Below are 16,535 nucleotides of genomic sequence, written 5' to 3' on the forward strand. Positions count from 1 at the left end.
TTACACTAGAGTTACTCTTAGAGGACCAGGATTACTTTAGTAGCTCAGAGTAACTTCAAAGTGTAAATCAGTTTAGGAACTAATTTGCAAGAGTAAAATATCCAACTATAACTTCCTTATTTATACACTATTTTTTAAAAATCTGATCACCTAGTGAAAAAAAATTGAAAATATGAGTTTTCTAGTTTTAAAAGCTTTAATTGCTGAGGGTAATGACTCTGAAAAGAAATTATATTTTTATTGCCTGGGACGTTTCTTCCGTAGCAGAATCTGTTCATCATAGCAGTGCAAGTCTTGGGGGATTGGGTTAATGGACCATGCTGCCACCAATAAACACCTTGAATTGGTAGTTATTTCAGAGAAAAAGGAAGTCAATCTTTTATAGACTGGGTCTTTTAAATGCACTGTGAAATAAAGGACACATAAGCGTAAGAGTAATTATTCCCATTATGCATACTTTTATGACTCAAGATACTGAGATAACAAGGAAAATAAATATAAAATAAGCATGTGTGGAAAGCTCATCAAGGATGAGATTCTCAAAGAGTGTATTAGATGAAGAAATGTGAATGGATAACACATCTATAAAATTTTTAAAAATCAATCATGTCACGATATAAACATAGAAATATTTTATAAATTGATACTTAATATCAAAATAATAAGCAAGTAAATCCCTTCTTATGACAGATTATATATCATGGGAGGGAGGCATTAGTCTTTTACATCCAGTGTGTAAGTTCTATTATTCAGGATACTTCAAGAAAATCAGAATTTTTATATTAAAAGTAAATCTCTCTTATCTAAAGGAAAAATAACAAGCTATCAAGACTTTATGCTAAAGTAAAGTCTCATAGAAACCATTCTGGATAATTTCATCATCTCCTACTATGTCATCTCCTCAAAAGAACTTTTTTTTTTAAGATTTTCTTTGTTTATGAGAGAGAGAGAAAGCATGAGTTGGGCGAGAAACAGAGGGAGATGGAGAGGGAGAAGCAGACTCCCGACTGAGCAGGGAGCCTGATGTGGGGCTCAATCCCAGGACCATGGGATCATGACCTGAACTGAAGGCAGACACTTAACCTACTGAGACATCCAGGCACCTCTAAAAAGAACGTTTTAAATAAAAGAAGATAAATATTGCCACCATGTTTGGTTACATGGGATGCTTTGGAACACATAAATATCAAGAATTTTCTTGTCCTTCAATTATATACTTTCGAATATACTGTAAATTGAAATCTGGGTGGGGAGATTTTTCACCAATTTTCATATGATCTTTGTGCAGATGCCACGCTAATCTTCCTTCCATCATTCCAATTTTAGTATATGTGCTGCCAAAGTGAGCACTGGGTAGGGAGACTTTTAAATATAAAATTATTTAATATTGAAGGGAAGTGAGGAAAAATGTTTAGTTTATTTGAACAAAGTTCATTGACAACCTAAGTATTTCAAAGCGATCAATATATTTAAACCATCAAATATACCATTGAACCATCATATTATATACCTTACTTAATTTCTGGCAATTCTTGCCATTTTTCAAGGGTTTTATTTTACTGAGTACTTGACCTTGAAGAAAACATTCTATATTGTGAGTTCCTGGACTACTTAGCTTTTACTTATGACTAGAGTTAGTTGTCAATTTATTAGTTATCGCTGCGATAGAAAAACTGGATGTTATGTAAACAGCGAAGGGAGATCCCTAACTTAGATTTCCTCAGGGAATTAGGGACAGTTAAAGATCACCAGGTTGCAAATAAGCTTAGTCTTAAAGGAAGAATTAGAAAAACATCAGTGAAAATGTTGAAGAAAGCATTCCAGAAAGAACAATCAGAATGTGCAGTCATGAAGACATAGAAATGCATAATCTTTTAAAAAATAATTTTAGGAGGAGTGATATGTCCTCCTGAATTGGGTGAGTTTTTGATGATGTGGCAAGAGTATGAGGCTAGAGAGCAAATCTGGGGTCAAATTATTGATGGCTTTAGGGAGCTGAATGTAAACACAGGAGTGACAAACTAAGTTTTATATTTTACAAACACCTTAGGTTCTTTAGGGTGGGGTGCAATGACAGGATCATATAGGAAGGTGGTGCAACAATACAGGTGAAAAAAATTAATTAAAGGAGGTCACCATCAGTATAAGAAGGAGAGGGCTGATTTGGAAGATATTAAAGCGATAACAGATATTAATATCTAATCTATGTGTCTGGCAAATAAAACAAAATTTGTCTCGAACTACGCCGCCCAAAAACATGTCCTCTAGCCACACGTGGCTATACATATTTAAATTTATATTCGTTAACATTAAGAAAATTTAAAAGTTCAGTTCCTCAGTAGCATTAGCCACATTTCAAGTGTTCAGCAGTCATATGTGGTTAGCAGCTACCATTTTAGAAAGCATTGATATTAGACGGTGCCAGTGTAGAGTGAATTCCAGATACTTAATGTGGGCTACCCTGGATTAAGAGTAAGTACTCGATATTTGCGGTCACTTTGAGGGGGAGATGGGGATGTAATGCTGCAACTGTACTTTCAGGTACTGCACTTTCAGGTAGGACCAGCATATCTTACAGACCCAGATGTAAACAAGGCTCCGGTGTTTTATTTCTAGTCAACTGGTTGTATGAGACAATAATTGTGGAAAGGAGGCAATGAAGAAGAAATCAGTTTCAAAAAAAGACTGAGACATTTGCTTATGCAAATTATTTGTATCTTCTGGCCTTGCCCAACCCATTTTATTATTTCTACTTGATGATAATTGCTGCACACATCCAACTTTAGAATAAATGGATCAGACACGGAAAACTCAGGCTGCATGGTTATCTCATGTCTCAGGCAGGACCAGCTTCCCCTTCAATCAAGGTGTTGGTGACCTGGCTTTAGTCTAGAAACTGGGTTCAAGGCCATGATTTTTCCTCGTACTGATTCAAGTCAGATTTTTGGTCACCAGATCCAGAAGGTGTTTTTTTTCCTCTCTTTTATATAAGTCATGCAATATTCTAGTATGCTCTCCATCTATTTGATTTCTTGGGAGGTCAAGATCGATGAGGTGCTACCAGAAATCCCTATGGGCCAAATATGTCCTTGCTGTTCTTCATAGTAAATTGTTGAAAGATATTCTCTGTGAATATTTTCATGCTTTTACATAATCCAGGCTTTCTAAGTAAAGAGGATGTTTGACTAACAAAGGCTTTGGAAGCTAGAGATAATGTATCACTCTGAAGAGATTTACAGGATTGTCTCCCTGGAGCCATTTCTTTACTTTCATGTTGAGATCTGACTTTATTCCTGGGTCAGGTAGCAAGAAGAATCAGTGCCCTCCTTGCAAGTGTCTGCCCCCTGGGAGATTATCAAAGTTTTTAAGAAAAGGAAGGCTCATTTCCTGAGGCACAGGTGGTCAGGCTACTTAAATGGCACAGGGAGGCTTTGAGTTTTTACAGTTTCTTCTAAGTCCAACTTGTTCAGGGGTTAAGCTCCAGTTTAATAAAGCAAGAAATGAGATGAAAGGCAGGAAATTGATAACTGCCACAAAGTAGGATTAATTTTTTGAAAAGGGAGAAATTGCCAACAATTACTGCAGATGTAAAGGCTTGATTAAGATTGTGTCAGGAAAACAAGTTGGTTATTTGGCTCAGAAATAGCCAATATTTTACTCTACCTCTTACTGCTGGTGAAACACAATTTATCAATACATTCTCCATCCTTGAACCCTATTGAGATACGAACTATCTTTCTCAACAAAACATTATAGGCACAATGGTCACTTCATGCCTAAAATAAAAATTCCATTTTGAGATAATTTAATATAATAAAATATATTTTAATAGAGATTGATGGTATTTTACTGCATTTAATAAAAGCTCTCATTAAAATTAATGCCCATAATAAGGTGTGAAGATGGATAGTACACCTAATACTATTTACTTTTTGTGGAAACTGAGGAACACAAAAAATTAAATGACCCCAGACCACTGAATGATTTAAGAATTAAATTTTCATTTGTTGTTTCATTGTTGACCAACATATATTACTTCTTTTATGACAACAGCTATTTTCATGAATTATTTTCCTCATTCAGGGCAATGGACACTAATCATCACACTACTGTGTTACATATTATATGATGGTAATCTCCGTCTCACAGTCCAAGGGAAAATAGATATATATTCCACTGTGTAAGGGAAAGCAGATATATGTTTTCTAGGTAATGGGGCTTGCCAAAGTTAGGAGAAAATTAGATAAATAATGAGTAGTTTTCTTTTAAGTCAATTGAAAATAAAAGGTAAAAACTTTCCAATTCATCCTTTTATTCCATCTGCCATTTTCACACTTTATTAGATCAAATGTTCCACTCCTTCTCAGCCATTTTACTCACCAAAAATTATTATCCATATTCTTCTGTATTAACCTAAGAACCCCTGGTATATGCACTGCTTCGGTGCTTACCTAGTATGATAAAAATTTCCCACAAATTTTTTTCTTCTGCCTTCCCATTCATGTGCACCCACTTATTATGCTGATAGATATTCACCCATTCCCTGCTATGGGTACTACTTCCCCACCTTGAGGTTATAATGCAAAGTAACCTAGCTGTTTTGTATCCATCCATGTTCCTTTTGTGTCTGTCACTCTGTAATTACTCTACCAACATCGGAGTCTCACAAGGAGTTAAAATAGGATTAAAATAAATACTATTTTTTTATTATTTGTTGATGGACTACTTATAAACCAATGTGACTAGTAGTCAGTCATGAGAATGATTGGTGAAAAGAAAAAAAAAGAAAGAAAAAGGATGGTTTTCTTAGACTTAAAGCTTTTGCTGTTAGCTATGGTCACATGCTTATCCCAATGGCTATTTCCGTGAGAGCTACATGTGGATAAATGAGGGAAAACTGTGGTCCATTGTGAGGATTTTTTAACACCTATACAAATACAGTCGTCTTTCTATCTATCTTCTGGGATTTATGGGTAAGGGAAACAAGAGCCAGACTGTATAAAGGTTCTTCACCTCAAGCTCTGATTTTTTATTTGGGAACTAATAAAATTCTTAATCCAAATTGACTTAGGATGTAATTTTCCTTATTAATCTAACCATTGGAGGGCAATTTTCTAATTTCAGTTAAACTTAAATATAAGAAAAATAACAAAGATAATAACAATAATAGTATTAATTGCAAACAGGTAATAAAACAAGCTCTATGCCAAGTGTTTTCTATAAATTATTCCATTGATGCTCATTACCATGTTATTTATCAAGAAAGTGAGAATTAAATGTATTAAATAATTTGTTCAAGAAGACACCAAGAAGTTAAAGAGGCCAGCAGTGTATCAAGTTCACCACAGTGAGTCACACATAAAGAAAAACCCTAATAGACCTCAAATCCTCTGCCTTTATAGAGGAAACAAATCAGATTACTTTCTCTGACTTGCTAAATTCAATTAAGTATCTCTACACTGGGACAAGAATTCATAGAAAAAAAAAAAAAACTGTTCTACTCCCCCACTATACTAATATGCTGTATCTTTTATGTACAAGTATATTAATGAACTTCAACTGATACAAGGTTCTTAGAGTGTGGATCATGGCTATCTCAGAACCTATTAGTAAACAACCCTGTGTTCTTTATTCACTGCTTTAGAAATAATAATAGCTATGTGTCAAGCATTGCACTAAGAGCTTTACATATATTTACATATTCAGTTCTCAGAACAAACCACAAAAGGTAAGTTTCACTATCCCCATTTGGAGATAAGGAAACTTATGTTCTGTGAAGTTAAATAACTTGTCCAAGATCGTAGAGCTGGTATGTACCAACCCAGGATCTGAACCAAATTATGTCTCTGAAAGTCTTTGATCTTAATAACCACTTTATAACATTTGCTTTTTAACCACTTTGAAGCAAATTATTGTTATTCTGAAAAACACATATTTATGTCAAAATTATGTACCATATTCTCTCACACCAACAGTCACATGCATAAATACAATTAATAACAGATTACTATAGAAATTTAGTTCCTTTTAAAAGCAAAAGTTATATTTTATTGACAGTCCCTGAAGTTCCTAGATTACCATCGACTCTATAAATATTAAATCACAACAACAGATCATTTAAAACATTCAGGATCATGCAGTTAAAAACCAAAACAGTAGAATTCACTTTAATGTTGCTATATGTGAACATGCTCTCTAATTTGATTTTGATCCACACATGTTGCTCTATGACAGAAGGACAGATGTTGCAAGATAATTCACCTTTATAGGTAGATTTAATTTACACCATGTTGGAGTGAAAATGTTTGACAGAGCTCTTTAATTTTTCTGCTATATAGGAATATAATAATCACCAAAAAAAAAAAAAAATCCTGTCTTTAAATGACAGATCTTTGCATAGTCTAATCTAGAATACCTGCAGGAGGTGGGAATGATCTGACCTGTTGTATAATATTATAGTGAGGTGTGATGCAAGTTTTTAAAAAAACAGACTTTACATATGAGGTTCCCCAGTCAGTAAAGACACAGCTTGTTTCAGGTATAAAAACACTCGGTCTCTGTGTCAAGAGAAAGAACTCCACATTGCTTTGAAGCACCCCTGGCAGTTGATAATGGAGAGCTGTTGGCAATGATTACAGAGGCAGATGCTTACCTGTTCTCCTACAGGGTACAATCTTGGCTTGATGACAAGGTGAGGAGAAGGAGAAGCTGTCACAGAATGGGGGCAACTGGCAGCTGGAACCCTAGCGGGGAAGGGTAAACTGGTCACCCAGGGCTGCTTGCTTGACTGTAGCAGATCTCATCAATCATGCCAACATATGCAGCTGCCTGAAAATAAACAGGCTTCTCAGACAGGAGACAAAATGAGGCAAATTAAAAGACCAATAATTTAAACAAATCTGTTTCCAGTTTCACAGCAAAGATGGATGGATGAAATCTGCTGATAGACCCAGATTTCTCGTTAATTGATAAAAGTCACTGATACATACCAATGCAGTAAGTTTAAACATGCCATTCTGAAACACAATCCTTTTATAAGTCCTTTAAAAGTCTTTTTTTTAAATATAGGCATGACATATATTTTTTTTTAAATCTATCAATTATTATCTTCCCCTAGATTTTTCTAAAACTATTACTAAAAGAAACATTGCAGCTGTAGGAACCCTACTGAAGCATACATCTTCTTGTTCTATCCAAAGCCCCAAATAAAACCAGTGGGACTGTAACAGTGACTACATTATTATGCTCATAGCGAAAGATAATCCTTTTTATTTTCATTTCATTTTCCTTTATCTTATTAGTCTATTAGCTGATCTTGAAAAACATCTATTACTTCCTCATTACACCCTCTCTTTTACTTCTTTTCTTCTGAGCAGGTTAGCATTATTTTTACCCTTTCCTAAATATGTATATACATTATTTTCTGAACATTCTTTTAGAATTCCTCATAGTCCTGCAGCAACCTTCTATTTCACATCAAGAAAACAAATTACTTGCAGTCCTTCCTTTTTTGGCTTCTAACAGACCTCTACCGGGAACTCTTGACTAATAACTATAGATTCCCTAAGGTTAAATGATGATGAACTCCACCATTAGAAACTTAGTAGATTTACTCCTTGTTATCACATTTCTTCCTTGAGTCTACCCTTTATCCATCTGATTTAGATTAAAAGGACCCAAGAGCTCATGTCCTTTTTAGTGATGTGTTCTGCATTTATATGCTTTATGATTGCTACCCAGTGCCCTACAGAGAGCACTGAGGGGTCTGATGAGACAATATCACAAGGTGGTGATTTTCTTTTTCAAATCTGACAGTGGTGCAGAAATTAGAGAAAGACAAAACTAGCCGGAGGTCAATGTAATTCTCTCGTCTCTCAGGCTCATCTCCTGACACAGGTGGTGCTCCAGCTGCTGTCTGTCTGCAGGGGAATAACCGTCGCCGGCGGCCCCCTACACACCTGGCAGCCGGATGCAGGGACATGAGACTCAGGTTCGACATTGCTAAATGGGAAGCATCCACCCTGCCTTCCAAATGTCTGCTTTTCTTTAATCCACACTACAAGACGGGCTGTTGTCGTTGTTCTTGTTGTTTCTATCAGGGTTGAGAGTTCAAATTTCTCCTCACCTAGTAGATTGCTTAGTGATCTGCCGCGGCAGCTGTCTCCACCTCAGACATCTCTCCGAAACAAATTAATAATTATCTTAAGGTAGCAGTTCTTTTTAACCTTTCTTTAGAATTTGGAATAGTGTGGGATATCTCATAACAATATACCCCCCCCCAAGAAAATTAGTTGGATTTTAGTACAGTGGTGTTTTGTAGTAACAATTACTGTAAAAAAAAATAAAAAATATATAAAAAAATGAAACAAAACTATGGAAAACATGGCATTTGGGGAGAGGAAAAAGAAACTATGAATTCAGTAACTAAAGCAATGACATTTTGCACATCCACAGGTAATATTCAGACATCTGGGTACTCTAATTTTATTTATTGTTTTGGACATCTTCCTAGTACATATACATCAAAGATTCTTTACTGCTTACATTGGATTTCATCTCTCTATCAGATGGTTGCTGTAGCCATTTTAGAATCCCTGGGACTAATTTCCATAAGTGCAGTGACAGCCATGATTTTTTCAGCCCTCTAAATCAGTACTAGTGATAACCTGGGTTCCACAAATCTGTCCATTATCACAATTTGCTTTGACTTCAAAGAATGCCCATTGTACATGTGCACTCTAAGCTTCATTAGCTCCGATGGCCATGCCATATGTTTACAAAAAAACCACAAGATTATGCACACAACAATCCAAGCACAGGTTAAAACAGTCATGAAGAACTGCCTTGCACATCACCTCATATCTCAACACATTTCAACATAAGCATTTTTGCCACATTTTGTGTGACACATAATAAGAGCATCATGAGGGGCACCTGGGTGGCTCAGTTGATGGTCATGATTCCAGGGTCCTGGGATCGAGCCCCGCATCAGGATCCTTGCTCAGCAGAGGCCTGCTTCTCCCTCTCCTTCTACTTGCCACTCCCCCTGCTTGTTTTCTCTCTCTCTGTCAAATAAATAAATTTTTTAAAAAAAGAGTATCATGAACTAGGTCTAAGCTACTGTGCATGAAGTCCCATTATAATTAATTAGTGTTGTCATAGCAACACCTTTTATGATATTGCTTGACACCCACAGGAGGCGGTGGAATGGGGTAAACCGTCTAAAAAAATAATTTTGTTAATCTCATCCTCAACCCTCTCATGCTACTATCTTTTTTCCCCCTTTTATTTTAATCATTTTTGCCCTTACCTTGAATCTCTCTCTTTTTTTTTGCAGAAATTGAGTAGTCAAACCTAACCACAGGATCAGGTGTTAATATCAATTTGCTTGCATGAATATTGAGAAGCTAGCACTAGTTTCCTGTCATGCAAAACAAACACAGTATTTATTTTAGTAAAAATATTATTTTTTTATTTAGCTTGATTGCCTACAGTGTGGAAACAGCATGCCACATTTGACTATTAGTAATCCCTGCCCTGCATCTACAGTATACCATCAGAGAGATGGTATAAAAAAATAGTATTTTTTTCTTATAACAAAATCTATGGGGCTAGCTATGCTTGTTAGCATATTTATAAAAAATAATCTGACTTGGAAAGGGATTTACAGGCCATTTAGTACAGCCCCTCCAATTTAAAGGTTCAGAGACAGGGAGAAAGAAATATCCAGAGGTCTCATGAGTAGTTAACCGGAACTGGGACATGAACCAAGGTCTCCATGTTCCCTAATTGCTATACTTTATACCAAATTACAAGCTGCCTCCTGTTACACAGTTGTAACACACACAGCATCCTTACTGAAGATATAAAATAAATGTAAGGAAAGCTGTGTGCAAAGGCTAGCTTCAGTGCATGACAGTCTTGCTTCGTTGGTGTTGGAAAGGCCATGCTAGTGAGTCAGTGCACCAGATTTCTGTCTATATACCAGGTCAGGATTAATTTCAAGTAAAACTGAGTATGAGAGAGAAAAGAAAGCCCGAATGGGCAGGAAGATTTAGCATCAGGAGAGTATGGCTGTAGGTGAAGGGTAGGAGAGTATGGCTGTAGGTGAAGGGTAGAAGTCTTTGGATATCAGGAGTATTGTGAAACTCCAGCAAAAGGTAACAAGTGGGTGCTGGCAGAGCTCCAAATCAAGGAATCTGGAAAGATGCAACACACTGTGATCCAGCCAAGAGTCAACAGAACAACAGAATCCTGGGAATTGGGATGTAAAGAGGCAAGCAACAAAAGCAAAACAGCAACAAACGTCCTTTGTAAACTGAGTAAAATGTCAGAGCTCTATACAGGGTTGACAGAACCAGCTACATCATTTGGGGGGCTCAATGCAAAATGAAAATATGAGCTCCTCGTTAAATCATTATTAAGAATTTCAAGATGGCAATAGCAGAGCACTGAACCAAATGCAGGGCCCTTCTAACTGTAGAGAGGCTTGGAATCTGAGATAGGCATTTTATATAATTTCTTGAAGCTAGAATTTGGGAGGTGACTTTGGTTTTGCCAATTGAATGTATTCATAGTTGATTAAAAAGGTAGGAATAGGCCAAAGGTTTTGGCTATGGCTATTAAGAAGCTATTTGATGTGAGTTCTTTGAATCAGAGGTATGGGTCTCCATTCTCCAGCTTCCCTGATATTAACAGGCAAGTGTTAGAGGGTTGAAGCTTTTGCTTCAATCATAACCCAAGAGGTTGCCTCAGAGTATTAGCTCCCCCAGCAGATTGTTGTTGAATTATACTAGGAATTATTCAAGGAGGTTCAGACTAGAACCTGCTGCCTTAACCCTCCTAACAATTTTATGAGCATCTAATTCCCTATATAGATCTCTTCCTGCTTAAAACATCTAACAGTTTCTGTTTTCCACTGAACCTTGTCTGATTCAATGAAATTCCCTTGATTCTAAAGGTGGAGGTTAAGACTCCCCAGCAATAATTTTGTAACAGAGATTCTGGTAAGCTTTTCTAAGGTACAAGTGACATGACTTCAATTTACATCTGAAGAAATGTACTTGTGGCCAATGAAAGATGGACAGAGAAATTTTAAAAAGAAGTACTGATCTATCATTCATGATGTGTATTAGTTTCCTAGGGCTGCCATAACACACTACCACAAACTCCATAGCTTAAAACAACAGAACTGCATTCTCTCACAGTTCTGGAGGGCAGAAGTCTATAGATTCTTTATATAGAGAGAGAAGTCTCTCGAAGTGTCAGTAAGGTTGGTTCCTTCTGGAGGCTCTGAGGGAGAATCTATTCCACACCTCTCTTCTAGTGTCTGATGGCTACTGTCAATCTTTGGCATTCCTTGATTTGTAGATGCATCATTCCATTCTCTTCCTTCATTTTCACATGAACTTCTCCCCTGCGTGTTTGTGTCTTCTCCTTTTCTGTCTGTCTGTCTCTCTCTTTCTCTTTTTTTTAAGGATTTTATTCATTTATTTGAGAGAGAGAGCACGAGCAGGGAAGGGCGAGCAAAGGGCAAGGAACAAGCAGACTCCCCGCTGAGCAGGGAGGGCAACGCAGGGCTGGATCCCAGGACTCAGTGATCATGACTTGAGCCTAAGGCAGATGTTTAACCAACTGAGCCACCCAGGGACCCCTCCTTCTCTGTCTTTTATAAGGACACTCATTTTATTTAGGACCCACCCAAATTCAGCATGATTACTTCTTAAGATCCTTAGCTTTAATTATACCTGTAAAGACTCTTAGGGCAAATAAGGTCACATTCTAAGCGCCTGGACTGACATATATTTTGAGGGGACATCACTCAACTTGCAACACTAAGAAAATAATGAAATTAAACTTACTAAATTTTGTTTGTTTGTTTCTTATGGTTTCCTTTGTAATAGAAAATAATGTAAAGTTAAGATATGGAAATTGACCTTTTGAAAAGAAGACTTAAGCAAAATGGATTTAGAAAAGGACAATTCCAGGCTTTAAAGGACTGGTTCTTGAAATGAAAAACACGATGTTTTTAAGTTTCAAAAATTGCAAACTTATCAAGATTTTCAATTTCACCATAGGAAACCAGCAATCTTTTCATTGTTTATCTTCAGATATCAGTACTGCAAAAGTCAGGAATAACAATGTTTTGCTAGAGTTCTGTTTATTTATTTGACACAGAGAGAGAGAGCACACACAAGCAGGGGGAGTAGCAGGCAGGGGAGAAGCAGGCTCTCCGCTGAGCAAGGAGGCTGATATAGGACTTGATCCCAGGACTCTTGGATCATGACCTGAGCCAAAGGCAGCCGCTTAACGATTGAGCTACACAGGCGCCCCTAAACAAACAAAATCTTAAAAAAATATCTTAATTACAGCAAAACGTAGTAGTGATTTCAAGTTATAATAAAAAGATATTTAGATAATGCAAAATAAAGGGGTTTTGAAAATGATTGTTTTAATATCTTCTTTGAGTTAGTAGCTGGTCAATAGTGTAGTAGTAGTAGTAATGTAAAATCTTAAACTGAATATTTAAAAGGAACCCATGTATTTATTAAATATATACAATACCCATACTAGATATAGTAAAACAAATAAACAGATGTTGAATAAGTATCCATATTGACATTCATGAAATTAGAGAAAATCATTCAGTTTTCAAAATTTGTTTCAGTTCTCTGGTAAACAAACTTTAATTTTGACAAAACAGGAGTGCCCGGATGTCTCAGTCAGTTAAGTGACTGACTCTTGGTTTCAGCTCAGGTCTTGATTTTATGGGTCATGAGATCAAGCCCTGTCTTGAGCCTCCTGTCTAGCCCCACCTCAGGCTCCACGCTCAGAGGGAGTCTGCTTGGATATTCTCTCCCTCTGCCCCTTCCCCCACTCATGTGCACACTCTCCTCTCTCTCAAATAAATAAATCTTTAAAAAAAATTAATTTTGACAAAATAGTATTGTTGCTTACATCAATGTAAATCACTCATTTAGAACCTCAAATTCTGTCTATTCTGACCATCTCATTTAAATAATTTAAAATAATAAGCAGCTAATGTAACATACTAGCAAAAGAGAACAATCAATTCATTGGTCGGTATTATTGTAAATTATATTAAAGAATATATAGAAATATTTGTAACACATGATTAATTTCATAGCCATTCCATATTAAAGTAAGAGTATAAAAATAAGCTTTCTTTGTATTTTAGGTGAAAATTATTTGAATTCTTGATATTGAACTAAGGGAAAAATATATTTGTTAGGCTTTTGAAGATATTGTTAAGCTTTTGAAGATATTGTTAGTTTTCTTTAAGCAGCAGGCAACACCTGCTGTTAAGTCTGTTGATTCTTGTTTACTAAGCAAAACTCTTGGTCTCTGCCTTTTGAACAGCTCATTCAGTAAGCAGAGAAGGGAAATGTGAGTTTTATTAGAGCAGGGCTAATATATTCACTGCTAACAAAGCCAAGATAATAAATCACATTTCAAATTCTTCATTCAGAAGCCAATTGCTAAATATTCATGTCCATGATTTTTAAATTTTGTACATTTACATATGAATAGTAAAACTGGCCATTGATAATTACGTGTAACCTGACTCAATGATTGAAGTCATGGTATTCAATAAGCATAGAATATCATATGAAATCCAAAATTCAAATTCCCATCATGAATTTCATTACAATTACTAGTTCATTCTAAGAACTTTAGGAAAAAATAAACACATTTTTGGAATTTGTAAAGCATTTTTCATGAAAAACAATGATGAACTCACCTTTTTTCACTCTGTTTTTATTTTAATTTGTTTTCTCTAAACCCAATTTTGCATTCTAAATGAGATATCCATTGGTTCCTACTTACTCTCTGAGAATAGTTAATTTTTCTCATTAAAACTGGTTTATTATTTTATTATTTAAGGCTGTGGTTCTCAAACTGTACTGCATCAGAATCACCTGGAAGACTTGTTTAAACACAGTGCTGGGCCCCAATACAAGATTCTAATTCAGTAGGTCTTGGGTCACTGTGCCAGAAAATTGGCATTCTACTGAGTTCCCACATGATGCTGACTATGCTGGTACCGGGGCTACACTCTGAGAAACATTCAAAATGAAGGCACTTCTTATGTCTCATCTTTGCACAAATCTATTTTTAAAACAGAACGAAACACAACATAAAATGTAATTTTCCTTTCTGATGGTTTGTAAATTAAGAACTGATGCCAAACCACAATGTTTCATTGAAATTACAAGTGTGAGTTTCAAATGTATTAGTCATGATCCTCTAAGTGTTCATCGCTGATGAAGGAGAAAACATATATCTACAAAAATAACCCTATCTTCTAATAATAGTATTGATAAATGCAAATGTAGTTATACAACCATAGGTTACTTTTAGATTTGATTGACTAGATCAATCTACATTTAAAAACACTAACTTTTTAAAATTATATTTTTAGTCCATCTAATGCCAGGTTGGCCATAAAAAGGAGAATAAACTTTAAAAATAACACTAATTAAAATACATTATTCAAAATTACATGGCACATTTTATAACAAATATGTTATTCCTCAATCCCATTTAAGTTTAAAGAGATGGGGAAATTAAAAGTGCTAGTACTTCAAGCATCAAAGGAGTTGCTCCAATCACATAAGCTAGTAGGAAGTCCATTCCTATATAGAGCACTATTTCAGAGCATGACAAATGTCAACAGCCATGCCACCACCACCTTAGAGTCCCACCAGTGGGGATAGATTATGGAATTCCTCACACAGAAATATTTCAAACACAAACTAGAAAGTTGTAACCTTAGGGGTAGCTGAGGCAAAGAGAATGTGAATTGAATCCTTAACAAATTAGCTAGAATGATTCAGAGAATCAGTCTTAGAGATATGGAAAGGCAAATAATCAAGAAAAGAACATAGTTACAGGGAGGCATTTCTTATTCTTTGAGAACCAAAGGGAATTGGTTTTAATCAAAGAAAATTTTCAATAGTAAAAATGGTTCTGAAATCAAAGTTTTAAGAGTAGAAAATATACTTATTTGTGGGTTCCACTTTTTTTTTTTTTTTTTTAATTTCTAAAAGCATTTCTGGCCGTACTAATTGGGCCTGAGTTAGATCTTCAAGGTAAAAGCTAAATGAATCCAACTGTTACAAGATGGGGACTTCAAGGTCTGAAAACGAACTTAAACCTATACAACAGTATTTTAATATTTTTAAAGTATTTACTCTTTCACTATTAGACAATTTCTAGGACTAATTTTTTGAGTCAAGAAGCTTGAGATCAAGATTTTTCTAAGCAATGAAGGGAAGCTGTGAAAATAAATGTAAAACAAAACATTTGTACTATTTCAGAGAAATTATCAGTTGACTTTCTGGCTTACAAAGAGATGAAAGGAACAAAAAGATAAAATTAAAAGAAAAATAGTTTAGAGCACCTTGTGCAAATATTGGCAACCTACTATTATTAGTGTCAGGTTTTGCGATAACACTTGAGAGTGAAAATATAGTTCCCATTATCTCACCGGACTACTGGAGAAATAATACAAAAATCTGAGTAAGTAAAATATTTTTCTATTTTTCTATTTAAATAATGACTATTTAATAGTACAATTTAAAAGTTTTAAGAAGTTATGTCATAAAACAAAGCTGGCTATTAATATACACATATATGAATAAGTTATTTTTAGTAAACTAGAAAACTCTCTAAATCAAGAGTTAGAAAACCTGATTATTTTCCCCTTGCTTTTTACTAACTTACTACTTAAACAATTTCTGAATCTCAGTTTCCTCATCTTTAAATTATACACTAATACATTCAGGGCCATTTGAGTTCTTAAATTGTTTGGTCTTTTGAGTATATTAGTTACTAATAAATAATCCATCAACTAATGCAGATAGTACTCTCTATAAAGTAAAACATGTTCGGAAATGCTGCGTTCAAATCTAACATGAGTAACACCAGAAGTGAAGCAGAGGAATTTCAGTTTAACTTCTCATCTGCAGAATGATCAATAATCGAAAGCTCTGAGAGGCCAGCTATACAAAGACAGCATGAGAGCATGGCAGAGTCTGCATGAGTCCTAATAAAAAGGAGTTTAAAGCGAAAGGGAGTTAGTAGCTGAGTGGGTAAACAGGGGTAGTGACTAGCAGAGGAGGCAGTTTGAAAGAGAGGGAAAAACAGATCAATCAAAAGTTAGCTTAACAATCAGGGAGCAACTATAGTAAAGGAGGTTCTGAGGGAGTTCAAAGACATTCAAGTAGTTTATGTCCTTGACATTTATAAGATCCCAGATTTGAGGCAGCTTACTTAAAGGAAGCTACAGAGAAACTAACAGAAGTCAGAAACAAAAGCAGGGAGGTAGAAAAGGCACTCAAAAGAGGAGAAAAAGAGCATGCAAATGTTTATTTTTGTTTGTTTAATAAAAGACAACTGAGAAGGGGGGGAAGCAAGATCATGGCCATTCTAGAGAACAAAACTGAAGATGAAACTACTTTTAGTATCAATAACTTGAGAAGAAACCTGTTGGAGAAAAAAAAAAAAAAGCA

At 35.5% G+C, this 16,535-nt stretch overlaps 1 pseudogene; it reads right to left on the reverse strand.

The window, feature by feature from the left end:
• Nucleotides 1-1,238: 1,238 nt before the first annotated feature.
• LOC116631825 lies at nucleotides 1,239-1,350 on the reverse strand (annotated as a pseudogene).
• Nucleotides 1,351-16,535: the final 15,185 nt, after the last annotated feature.

Source organism: Phoca vitulina, unplaced genomic scaffold, assembly GCF_004348235.1.
Source record: "Phoca vitulina isolate PV1807 unplaced genomic scaffold, GSC_HSeal_1.0 scaffold5, whole genome shotgun sequence".
Taxonomy (NCBI): domain Eukaryota; kingdom Metazoa; phylum Chordata; class Mammalia; order Carnivora; family Phocidae; genus Phoca; species Phoca vitulina.